The sequence below is a fragment of the Dromiciops gliroides genome, chromosome 3 (assembly GCF_019393635.1).
Source record: "Dromiciops gliroides isolate mDroGli1 chromosome 3, mDroGli1.pri, whole genome shotgun sequence".
Taxonomy (NCBI): Eukaryota; Metazoa; Chordata; class Mammalia; order Microbiotheria; family Microbiotheriidae; genus Dromiciops; species Dromiciops gliroides.
The window spans coordinates 74,510,374-74,523,175 of NC_057863.1; the positions used below are offsets into that span (position 1 = coordinate 74,510,374).

General features: G+C 33.0%; 1 protein-coding gene across 1 annotated transcript in view; it reads right to left on the reverse strand.

The window, feature by feature from the left end:
- Positions 1-12,802, reverse strand: part of SPAG16 (sperm associated antigen 16) — a 1,175,972-nt gene that overhangs the window by 373,710 nt on the left and 789,460 nt on the right. The gene's annotated exons all lie outside the window — the stretch shown is intronic.

Genomic DNA, 12,802 nt, shown 5'->3' on the forward strand with positions numbered 1-12,802 from the left:
GCTGAACCTATTTTTACTTAGTCTTAACCAGATATAAAGTGTAAGAATCATTACAATGCTATCTAAAGATTAATGCTATCTACAAATGGAAATATTCTTGATTTAAGAGTTTATAGAGTCATACAAAGCCATTTTACAATGTTTCATTGGGGAAATATTAGACACAGAAGATTATAGAGGTGACCACATATTGTATGTTACTTATTCATTGTTGTTGCCATACATTTTATTAAAATTTAAACTACCACTTTCTCCATGTAGACTGAATCTGAGTGAATAATTACTTGATAAAAGTATGAAATTTCCTCCCCAAATTTAAATTTTCATAAAAATCTGACAAGCCATTTCTGTCATCATCTCAGTATTGCTCCACAGTCATTAGTTCTTGGTCCTCTTATAACTTCAAAAAAATTATGCCGAGGATTTCAAATTCTGAAATCCCCAGAAGTAGAAATAAATGAGTTTCAAAGACAATAAAGGCTAACACCTAAAAACGTGTAATTAGTTTTTGAAAAGCTATCTTAGTAAGTTATCTTGTTAATTATCTATGAGAATTAAAGTCTGAAATAGTAATGTATAACTGTACATGCAAAGATGAGTGCTAATTTTTTTTTTAGTGAACTTGAAATTTGCATATTTTTGGTCTTTTACATGTCTTAAATCTCAATTTCACCACTGCATTAATATACCTTTCTACACTGAATCCTTTTCTAAATTAAGAACCCCCAAACTATTTATTTAATTGGTAAGGAAAATGTAGTTTCCACACCAAATCCTAAATGCCAAGTTTTAATTCAAAGTGAACCTCTAAGGTTCACTTGAAAAGCTTTGGAAATAGGGGGTTATAATAGAAATGCCGACAGGCCACATTTGTGCTACTATACAAAACCTGACTCAAAGATAAATGTTTCATGAATTAGGAAAAGTTGAAAAAGCTTTTCTATTTCAACTTTGTTCCTAAGATGAAAGCGAATCTCTTCACTTTTTTTTTTTGTTACATACTGAACTCAGGTTACTAATATTTCAATCTGTCGACTGCCTTAACGAGAGGCAAATCCAAACAAGAACATGAACATTTGAGATGGATTCTTTAGTGAATTCCTATCAGAGTTGTTATCTTTTAAAATGGCAAGATTTTTTTTTAAAGAATAAGCATTGAGAACATGACTATTTGTTCTCTTTATTAAGCTTATAGATGTATGAATAGCTTAGACATGTTATTTCACTCAATTTCCATTTTGACATGAATACCACATCTGAAAATGAGGTAAATCACACTCATATGTCATAATCATTGGAAGAAACTGAGAAAGCTCAGTGATACACTTTCAGATTTTCAAAGAAATATAAGGTTCATTTCTAAGATTCGTTCCTTAATTGAAAAAAACAAACAAATTTTGTTTTTCAGTGAAAGGATCAAAAAGAGTAAGCAGGTAGTAAATTAGCAGATGTAATAGGGTGGATCCCTCCCCTAAATCTTTTTTTTTTTTTTTTGCGGGGCAATGGGGGTTAAGTGACTTGCCTAGGGTCACACAGCTAGTAAGTGTCAAGTGTCTGAGGCCAGATATGAACTCAGGTCCTCCTGGCTCCAGGGTCGGTGCTCTATCCACTATGTCACCTAGCTGCCCTACCCTTCCCCTAAATCTTTAAAGAGAAACCTAAACATTACATTTGGAGCAATATTATATTTAGAGAATATCTGGTGGGAAGGGAGGTATTCAGAGATTTTGTGCTATAAAGCAACAACTTTGGTAGGCAAATCATTCATTCAAACATTAGGAACCTGCTGTGTTAGGCACTGAGGATAAAAATACTGGTCTAACCTCCAAAGCCACAAAATAATAAATAACAGAGCAAGGATATGAAGTCAGATCCTTTGATTCAAAATATGGAACTATCTTTCTGAAATTATTCATGAACTTAGTCTACATCATAGAGGTGTTATTATGAGTTGGTACTCAGGACTCATATCCCAGGTCAACTAGTTAATTTTAAATCTTTAGAAATACATTTGCCTGACTATTCCAGATCAAATAAATATTTTCAATTTTCTTTGAATTTCCCCAATTGTTTCTTCTTATGGTGCAGTGACATTCTATAATATATATGTATATATGCATATAGATATAGATATAGATACAGATAGTATGTATGTATGCATGTGGAATTTTATAGCCACTCTCTATTTTACAAGTACTCTTTGTTTTAAGTAATTTTGCTATCATAAAAATGTAGTTATTATTATTTTGGTATATATGGGATCTTTCCTCTCTCAAAACTTTAAATAAAAGTGTTTATATTTTTAAAAAAAGAAGGATGCTCCAAAGATTCTTCTCAATGGTCTGTCTTTTTGATGAATCAATGTAATTCCACTGATTCTGTTCATGAAATAGCTTTAAAATTTTATATATTTATATTCTGCATAATATTTATATTATTTACTATTCTGTCTTTTGTGATCTCCCTTGTCTCTGGCTTGATTACGAAAATCCCCCCAAATTACAGATCTGAAAATACTTCTTTTCTTAATTTTTTTTACTTATGTAATAATATATATTGTTTATAAATTTGGAACTCATTTTGGGATATGGTATAAATTTAATTTCTACCCAACCCTTCCCCAGTCTTCCTAGTAGTTCTTTTTGAAAAAATGAGTCCCTCTAACTTCCTATAAAAGTTTCTTTTCATGTATTTACAAAACTAAAAGCAACTCTTTGCTTGCTTTTTGTCTTGCTTTCTTCTGCCTTAGTAATGTTAGACTTCTATGCCACCCTATTCATTATTTTTCTTTAAATTCTTGATACCTCTAAATTAATGCTATTATGTTGCTTAGTCTTGTAAAAGAGCCCTTTGGTAGTTTGACAGGAGTTGCGTTAAATCTGTCAATTTATCTATTTAATATGTTAAAACCTCAGAAACTGAACAACTTTAGGAACATATTTAAAACTTTAAAAAATTATACAGATTTAGGGATTAGAAGAGAACTTACTCGGAATAGATCAAAAAAGCAGGAATGACAGTAATCTTTTTTTCCAGCAACAAGCATTTATTTTATTTTCCAGTTACATGTAAGGGTACTTTTCAACATTCATTTTCATAAGATTTTGAGTTCCAAATTTTTCTTCCTCCCTTTCCTCCCCCCCCCCCACAAGATTGCAACCAGGTTATATATGTACAATCCACAAGTGTGATTTTTATCAGTTCTTTCTATAGGGATGCATAGTAAGCTTCCTCATTAGTTCCTTGGGATTGTCTTGGATCATTGCATTGCTGAGAGTAGTTAAGTCATTCACAATTGCTCATTGAACAATACTGCTGTCACTATGCACAATGTCCTCCCAGCTCTGCTCACTTCACTATACATCAATGTTCATTAGTCCTTCCAGGTTTTTCAGGGATCATCTTGTTTTTCATTTCCTGTATCACAAGACCATTCCACTACAATCATATAGCACAGCTTTTTCCATCATTCCTCAATTGATGGACATTCCCTTCATTCTCAATTCTTAGCCTCCACCAAGAGTTGCTATAAATATGTTTTGTAAAATTTTTCCCCCTTTTCTCTTTTTCATGATTACTATTGTTAACTGTTTCCCTTCCATCCTATTACCTTCCCCATGGTATTTATTCTATTATCCATCTTCTTTCATCCCATCACTCTTCTAAAGGGATTTGCTTCTGTCTGTCCCCTCCCTCACTCTGCCCTTCCTCCTTTTGCCCTTCTCTCTTTATCCCCTTCCCCTCCTATTTTTCTGCAGGGTTAGAGAGATTACTCCACCCAATTTAGTGTGTACATTATTCCCTCCTTGAGCCAATTCTAATGAGATTGAGGTCTTTGAGCCAATTCTGAGGAGTGTTGGGCTCATTTATTGCCCAGATTAAATAGATTACTCCACCCAGTTGGGTGTGTCTGTTAGTCTCTCCTTGAGGCAGCTCTGATGAGTTTAAGGTCTCTGAGCCTTTTCTGATGAGTGTAAAATTCATTTACTGCCCTGCTCCTCTCCCATCTCTTCCCCCACTCCATGAGCCTTTTCCTGTTTCTTTCATGTAGGATTTCACCTCTGCCCTTCCCCCTCCCCCACTGAATTCCATTCACCCCTCAATTTAACCCTAAATATGTCCTCACCTAGCTAAGTGACACAGTGGACAAATCATCACCCCTGGACCCAGGGGGATCCCAGCCAAAACCAGGCCTCAGACACAAGACAGTATGACCCCAGGTATGTTCCCCAGTTCCATTTTTTTTTTTTATGGTTCTCTAGGGTCTTGTATTTGAAAGTCAAATTTGCCATTCAATTCAGGTCTTTTCATCACAAATATCTGAAAGTCTTCTTTTTCATTAAAGTCCCATTTTTTCCACTGAAAGATAATGCGGAGTTTTGCTGGGTAGGTGATTCTTGGTTGTAATACCTATTCTTTGTCCTCTGGAATATCATATTCCGTGCCCTCTGGTCCTTTAATGTAGAAGGTGCTAGATCTTGTGCTATCCTGACTGGGGCTCCACAGTACTTGAATTCTTTCTTTTTTGTAGCTTGCAATATTTTCTCCTTGACCTGAGAGCTCTGGAATTTGGCTATAATATTCCTAGGAGATTTCCTTTTGGGATCTCTTTCTGGAGGTGATCAGTGGATTCTTTAAATTTCTATTTTAGTTTCTTCTAGAATTGCAGGGCAATTTCCCCTGAGAATATCTTGGAGGATGATGTCTAATCTCTTTCCTTGATCATGGTTTTTAGGTAGACCAATAATTTTCAAATTATCTCTCCTGGACCTATTTTCCAGATCAGCAGTTTTTCCCAGAAAATATTTCACATTGCCCTCTATTTTTTTATTCATTTGGATTTGCTTTATTGTGTCTTGGTTTCTCATAAAGTCACTGACTTCCATTTGTTCAATCCTCGTTCTTAGGCAATTATTTTCATCAGAGAGCTTTTGTACCTCCTTTTCCATTTGGCCAATTTGACTTTTCAAGCTTTGACATTTTTCTCATGTCTTTCCTGCATCTCCCTCATTTCTCTTTCCATTTTTTCCTCTACCTCTCTAACTTTATTTTCAAAGTCCTTTTTGAGCACCTCTATGGCCTGAGACCAATTCATATTTTTCTTGGAAGCTTTAGATATAGGGGCCCTGATGTTGACATCTTCCTTTGAGGGTGCCCCTCGTTCTTCCTTGTTACTGAAGAAACTTTCTATGGTCCTCACCTTTCTCTGTCTGCTCATCTTGCCTTTCTTTTACTTGACTTTTAGCTCTTTAAAGTGGCACACTGTTTCCAGGCTACAGTATCCCAAGCTTAAGAAGTCCCAGGTGGTATGATTTAAGGAGGATCAGGTTCTTCACTTGCCTGGCCTGTTCCCTGGTCCTTAGATGACCCCAGACCAACTTGCTAATTAACCAGCTTTGTGTGTTGTGGTTGTTAGCTATGATGAGCCTGTGCCCCTCCCCCAGCTGGGCCACTGCTACTTGAGCCTACCACCTGGTTCTCAGCAGGGGTGTGAAATCCAAGTTCTGCCTTAGCACCAGCATAGACCCCTGTAGTCTTCCCTCTGCCCAGGGCTCAGCCCACTCACAAGACTGTGAGCTTAGTTCCAGATGACACTGGCACTTCAGCACATTCAGAGGCTCTGGGGGGTCTCCTTTTCTGGTGAGGCTTTCCTGGGACTGGATCTGTGTCAGGGTGACTGTGGGGTTGGGCTCGATTCCTGTCTCAGCACAGCAGCTCCCTCCTTCTGACCTCCAAGTCGTTCTTGGTTAGAAGATGATTTTAGCACATTCTTCTGTGAGTTTTGCTGCTCCAGGCATTTTCTTATGGCATTATTTGGATGTTTTTGGGAGCGATTGTGTCATGAGTTCTGTAGCTCTGACAGTCATTATTTAAGAAAAGCTAATAGTATAGAAAAAAGAAAAGCAGGCAAAGTACATCATCTTTAAATAATGAAATGATAACAATATTGATTTGAAAATGTGTATATGTACATGTATGTGCAACAAAGGGCATATCAGCTAATCACTTAAAAGAAAAGTCAACATCAAGGCATAGATAAAAGGTTAATAATCATTGAGAACATCTATGAATCTCTTTTAGACTTGTACAAATATACTAGATGGACACATTTAAGAAAAAAGTTAAGGATATAAACAGAACAATGAAAACATAGATCACGTTTGGCCACTTAAGGAATAGCCTGCCTATATTTTAATATTATATAGAAAAACTACAAAAAGCTGTCCATTTGATATATGGTCCAATAAAACACATAAATACTGAAATGCAGAAATATTCCATGTACTCTTTATGGACCATGTCTTTGAAAAAAATTATGTCTAATAAGTAAATTTAAAATAATGGAATTAGAATTTAGTTGAAACTAATTACTATCATACTAAATAATGACTGGCTCATAGAAACAACAAATATTTTTGTTACAGAAAATTATGTAACTATGGGAATTTGTAGAGGTTAACTAAAGTAGTACTTAAGGGAAAATTTAAGCTGTAAGCTTATATCAACAAAAGGCAAAATGACTAATTGAGCATATAACTAAATCCCTAGAAAATCAACAAATAAAAAATCTCAGATAAGCTCAAAAATAGAAATACTGAAAAATAAATATAATCAAAACTGAAAACAGAGACTATTAAGAATTAATAGTTGATTTTAAAGACCAGCAAAATATTCAAACTATTAGCCAATTTGACCCTTTAAGAGACAGTGAGACAGAGACAGAGACAGAGACAGAGAGAGATGAAAAACAAATTACCAAAAGAAAGAGAAAGGAGGAATTCACAAATGGATAAGAAATACAGAAAAAAGAATAGAAACTATTATAATTAATTAAATACCATTGAAACTTAAAACAAATGAAATGGATGAATATTTACAAAAAGACAATCTATTCTGATGAACTGAATAGGCGATAGAAGATCTAAACATCTTAGCTTCAGAAAAAGAAGTTAAACTAATGATAAAGGGAAAAAAAGTACTTAAAAGTAGATTATATTAAATAATTAAGAAACAATAAATACTATTTTAGCTGTTTATAAAAAATAGATTTTTAAAAGCACATTATGAAATGCTTTCCATGACACAATTGTATCAAAGAGAAATGAGGCACAGAAATAAAATTATAAATCCTATATCACTAATGAATATCCATGAAAAGATATTTAATTAAATGTTAGCAAAGAAGCTAAAATACTTTACAAATGGGGTTAGGTTTATTTCAGGAATGCAGTGATCATTTGACAATAGGAAAACTATATGGAGAATAACTAGATTAATGAAAATTCAAATGTTTATATGAATAAATGCAACACTTTGATAAAATGCAACAATCCTTTCTGTTAAGAACAAAATACTTAAAAAAGGAATAAATAGACTTTGTTCTTTACATTATAAACAGTATCTATCTAAAAGAACTAGCATTATTTTAAACAAAGAAATAGTAGATGCATTTGTAATACTATTATGTTTAAAGCAATAATATCTATAATTTCCATTGTCATTTGCTATAGGCCTATAAATTCTGACTATAGCATTAAGACAAGATGAATCAGTTCACATAAATCTTCGCATGTTTCCCTAATATCCACATTTTCATTTCTTACTTGACAATAATATTGCATTTTATTCATATAACTCTAGTTGTTTTTTTAGCCATTGTCCAATTGATAGGCACCCACTTTGTTTCAAGCACTATATTATCAGACTGCTATTATGAATATTTTAGTAAACGGAATATTATAAGGACTACTTTGTTGACCATGAACACAGAAATGGCCCATTAAACATTAAAATGCATTCATGTATAACTATCTGTCCATTTTTTGTTACCTCAGAATATAAACAACTTTTGTATTATAATTTGCATGGAATAGTATCTTGGTATAACAGGCATATATATTTCTATTGAATTTCATTGAATTGGTTACTTGGAAAATTAAATATAAGAAAACATTTTATGGAATTAGGATCATGCTATAAGCACAAAAATTATCAGAAACTAATTATACCCATTTCTAAATCATAGAGCTAATGTTTAACAAATAGAAGAAGTCTATTAATCAGTTTAAATTTTCAAGACACTGATTTCCTTTAAGTTCAGTTGTACTTTAGGAAGGCAAAGATAGTATAATAAATCCTATGTACCCTGAAGACATGATCATGGAACCACTAGGAGAAATTCTAGAATAATTCAGAGGAGTAATAAAATTAATTAAAAGAAAGAAATTAAGAAATAAAGGCAGGAATTAAGATGGATACTTAATATCATAATAAAGAAATTAATAAGATATGTAAGAATTGAGAATGGTCGAGACATTCTCTAAAATGGTCTTTGAAAATGAAGTGCTAGGGGCAGCTAGATGGCGCAGTAGATAAAGGACTAGCCCTGTATTCAGGAGTACCTGAGTTCAAATCCAGCCTCAGACACTTGACACTTACTAGTTGTGTGACCCTGGGCAAGTCACTTAACCCCCATTGCCCTGCAAAAAAAAAAAATTAAGTGACAAGGATAGGTTGTACATCAAGATAACTGTTGAAGGAAAGTCATTGGGGAGGTTGGATATGGTATCTGATCCAAAATATTTTCTACCATACTGCACTGCATTTTGCATGAATAACTATTTCTGTATGAATAAATATTCTTCAGAAAAAAGAAAAGATATATAAAAATGGATTGCAGAAAAGATTTTTTTTGGTATGGCAATGGGAGTTAAGTGACTTGCCCAGGGTCACACAGCTAGTTAGTGTCAAGTGTCTGAGGCTGGATTTGACCTCCTGAATCCAGAACCAGTGCTTTATCCACTGCTCCACCTAGTTGCTCCCAAAAAGATTTGTAATAATGCTAAGGGCAGGCCTTGCTGGAGAAGGAATCAATGCTTCTGACCTCCTGAAACCCTATTTTTTATACTATAAGGGGAAGATTTAAATCAACATTTCTCTTTTTTTCAATCAGTATTTTTTCCCAGTTACATGTAAATATAATTTTTAACATTTGTTTTTATAAGATTTTGAGTTACAGTTTTTTCTCCCTTCCTCCCTTCCCTCTCCCCTCCCCAAGACAGAAAGCAATTTGATATTGTTTATATATACACAATCACATTAAACATATTTCTGCATTAGTCATGTTGTGAAAAAAGAATCAGAACAAAAGTGAAACAGCTCAAAAAAGGAAAAAAACAACACAAAAAAGTAGAAATAACATGGTTCAATCTGCATTCAGAATCCAAAGTTCTTTTTTCTGGATGTGGAGAGCATTTTCCATCATGAGTCCTTTGGAATTGTCTCAGATGATAGTTAAATCAACATTTCTTAAAAGTAGTACAAAAAATTAGTATTATTCAAATACTTTAGGTGAGGGAGTTTAGGTGTACTCTCACCTAATCCGATAAGGGAAAAGGAAAAAGGAAGAGAAAGTGAGAGATAGGAGAGTCAGAATAAGAGACAGAGATAGATGGAAAGAGTTACAAACAGAATAACAATAATTGCCTGATGGAAAGGAAGGTCTAGGAAAGAGTCTACAGGAGGAGATTCACATCAGATTAGTGTCAGGAAAAAAAATCCCCAAAAGATTCAATCCAGATTTTAAAGAAGAGGGAGGAAACATAGCATAATAGAAGAAAACACAAATATTTTTAAAAATTGAAATAAAATTTAAAACTAAAATATGAAAGGATTAAATTATTTCCCTAAAATAAAAGAAAGTGGATGAGAAAATAAATCCTTAAAAAAATATTGCATGCAAGCAACACATGTAAAAGACATAGATAAATACAGAGTAAAAATGGAATGTTGAATCAAAATTTATGTTACTACAGGTGAGGGGTGTCAAATATTGGTCCCACAGGCCACATGTAGACTGCAACACTCCCAATTGTGGCCCAAACCAGATTAAAATATTATGGGGAAATAGTTAATAAAATAAAAATACAATGAAACATACATAATATCAAATAAAATTAATATTAAGCCCACGGAGATTCTTATACAGCTATTAGAGGCTCTCATTTCTACTTGTTTGACACCATTGATATGAGCAATTCCAAAAATGTAACAGTTGTAATCACAACTGTTGTTATGGCAACACTAAAAATTAACATCAATAGAGAAACAATTCAATTTTTAATAAGTATTCACCAAATACATAATGTCTAAATTTTAAAGGAAAAAAACAGGTGAGTAGACAGTGGAAATTCCCATTTGAAATACCTATGGCTATTCTGAATGGAAATATTAAAGAATGAATACATATTATATATTTATTGTTTGCCTATTAATCTATCTATACTCTCAGACTCAAGGGCATTTTTATGAAAACTGAACACATATCACGGTATAAAGAAATCAAGAATAAATGTACAAGGGGGTAGCTAGGTGAAGCAGTGGATAAAGCACCGGCCCTGTATTCACAAGGACCTGAGTTCAATTCCAGCCCTAGACATTTTACACTTACTAACTGTGTAACCCTGGGCAAGTCACTTAACCCTCCTCCTCCCCCCCCACCCAAAAAAACCAAACCAAGAATAAATGTACAAAGTGAATAATAAATGCATCATTATATATAAAATAGTTAATACTACAATAAAAATAGTCATCAATAAAAAATATTACAGACCTAAGGAGAAACTAAGTAATAGCATCCTAAATCCAGAACAAAGAAAATATTCTAGAAACAATTTTTGAAAGAGAACAACAAAGAGACAACTAATTTATTGTTATTAGCCAAGATCATTTTAGAGGACATTTATATTTTAAAAAGCATATTAACAAACTAGAAAAAGAATTAATCAATTGAGCATACAATAAAATATCTAAACAATCAACAATCAACAATCAACAAGAAATTTCCTACAAAATGAAAGAAAAAACTTGAAATTAAAGAAAGCAAATACATAAACAGAGGTAATTTTTTGAAGACTAAAAAAAAAATCTATAAACCATGAGCTAACTCACAAAAGGGAGGAAAATCAAATTGTTCAAGTTGTCAAAATTAAAATAAACTGTGTAACTTCACAAAAATAGAGATGAAATAGAGAACTATCAGAAACAGAACCCAGTATATAAAATCACATATCAGTGAAATAAAACAATGAATATCCACACAAATATAAAGTACCAAAATGACAAAATTTTTAAAAATTGAAACCTTAAGCAATTCAATCTCAGAAAGAGAAATTGAGCTTATACATAAATAAACTACTAATAGCAAGTTGGATTTGAATGTTAATTGTATATAATAAAAATGATAATCCTACCTAAGTTAATTTATTTATTTAGTGCTATACCATGCTATAAAAAATATTTTATAAAGCTAGAAAAAATAATAACAAAATTTATCTGGAAAAACAAAAGTTCAAAGATATCATGGGAATCAATGAAAAAGAATACAAAAGAAGGTGGTCTAGCATTACCAGATCTCAAACTGTTTTATAAAGTGGTAATTATCAAAATAATCTGGTACTGGCTAAGAAACAAGGAGATAGATCAGTAGAATAGAATAGATAGAAATTACACTATAGTAACTGACTACAGTAATAGTAATTTGATAAACCCAAAGATCCAAGCTTTTGGAACAAAAACTCATTATTTGACAAAAACTGCTAAGAAAACTGGAAAACAGTATGACAGAATCTAGGTATTGACCAACATCTCACAATGTATACTAAAATAAGGTCAACATGGGTACATGATTTACACATAAAGGATGACATCATAAGCAAATTAAGGGAGTATGGAATTGTTTATCTGTCAGAGTTACGGGCAGAGGAAAAATTTAGGACCAAAGAAGATAGAGTTAAACTACATGTAAAATTGATCATTTTGATTCTATAAAATTAAAAAAGTTTTACAGAAACAAAACTAATGGAAACAAGATTTCAAGGGAAGCAGAAAACTGGGAAAGAATTTTTGAAACAAATATCTGATAAAGGTCTTATTTTTCAATTGTATAGAGAAATGAGTCAAATTTATAAAAATATAATTCATTCCCCAATTGATAAATGGTCAAAGGATATGAACAAGTAGTTTTCAGACAAAGAAATCAAAGCTATCTATAATCATATGAAAAAATGCTCACTATTGATCAGAGAAATGCACATTAAAACAACTCTGAGGTACCACCTCACAACCATCAGATTAGCAAATATAACAAAAATGGAAAATATTGGGTGTTGGAGAGGATGTGGGAAAGTTGGGACATTCTAATCCACTGTTGGTGGAGTTGTCAAAAGATCCAATCATTCTGGAGAGCAATTTGGAACGGTGCCCAAAGGGCTATAGAACTGTGTATACTCTTTGATACAGCAATACCACTGCTACGTTTATATCCCCCCAAGTCCCCCCAAATATAAAAAAGACCTATTTGTACAAAAATATTTATAGCAGCTCTTTTTGTTCTGGCTAAGAATTGGAAATCAAAGGAAGGCCCATCAATTGGGGAGTGGCTAAACAAACTGTGGCATATTATAGTGATGGAATATTATTGTGCTATAAAAAATGACAAGCAGGATGATTCCAGAAAGGCCTGGAAAGACATGTATGAAATGATGTATAGTGAAGTGAGCAGAACCAAGAGAACATTGTGCATAGAGACGACAATATTGTCTGATGAAGAAAAGTGAATGACTGGACTATTCTCAATAATGCAGTGATCCAAGACAAACCCAAAGGGCTACTGATGAAACATCCTATTCACCTCCAAAGAAAGAACTAATATTGATAGAACAGACTGAAACATGGTACTTTTCACTTTCTTTCATTTTTTTCTCTTCTAATAAAATTTTCTTGTACACAATGACAAATATGG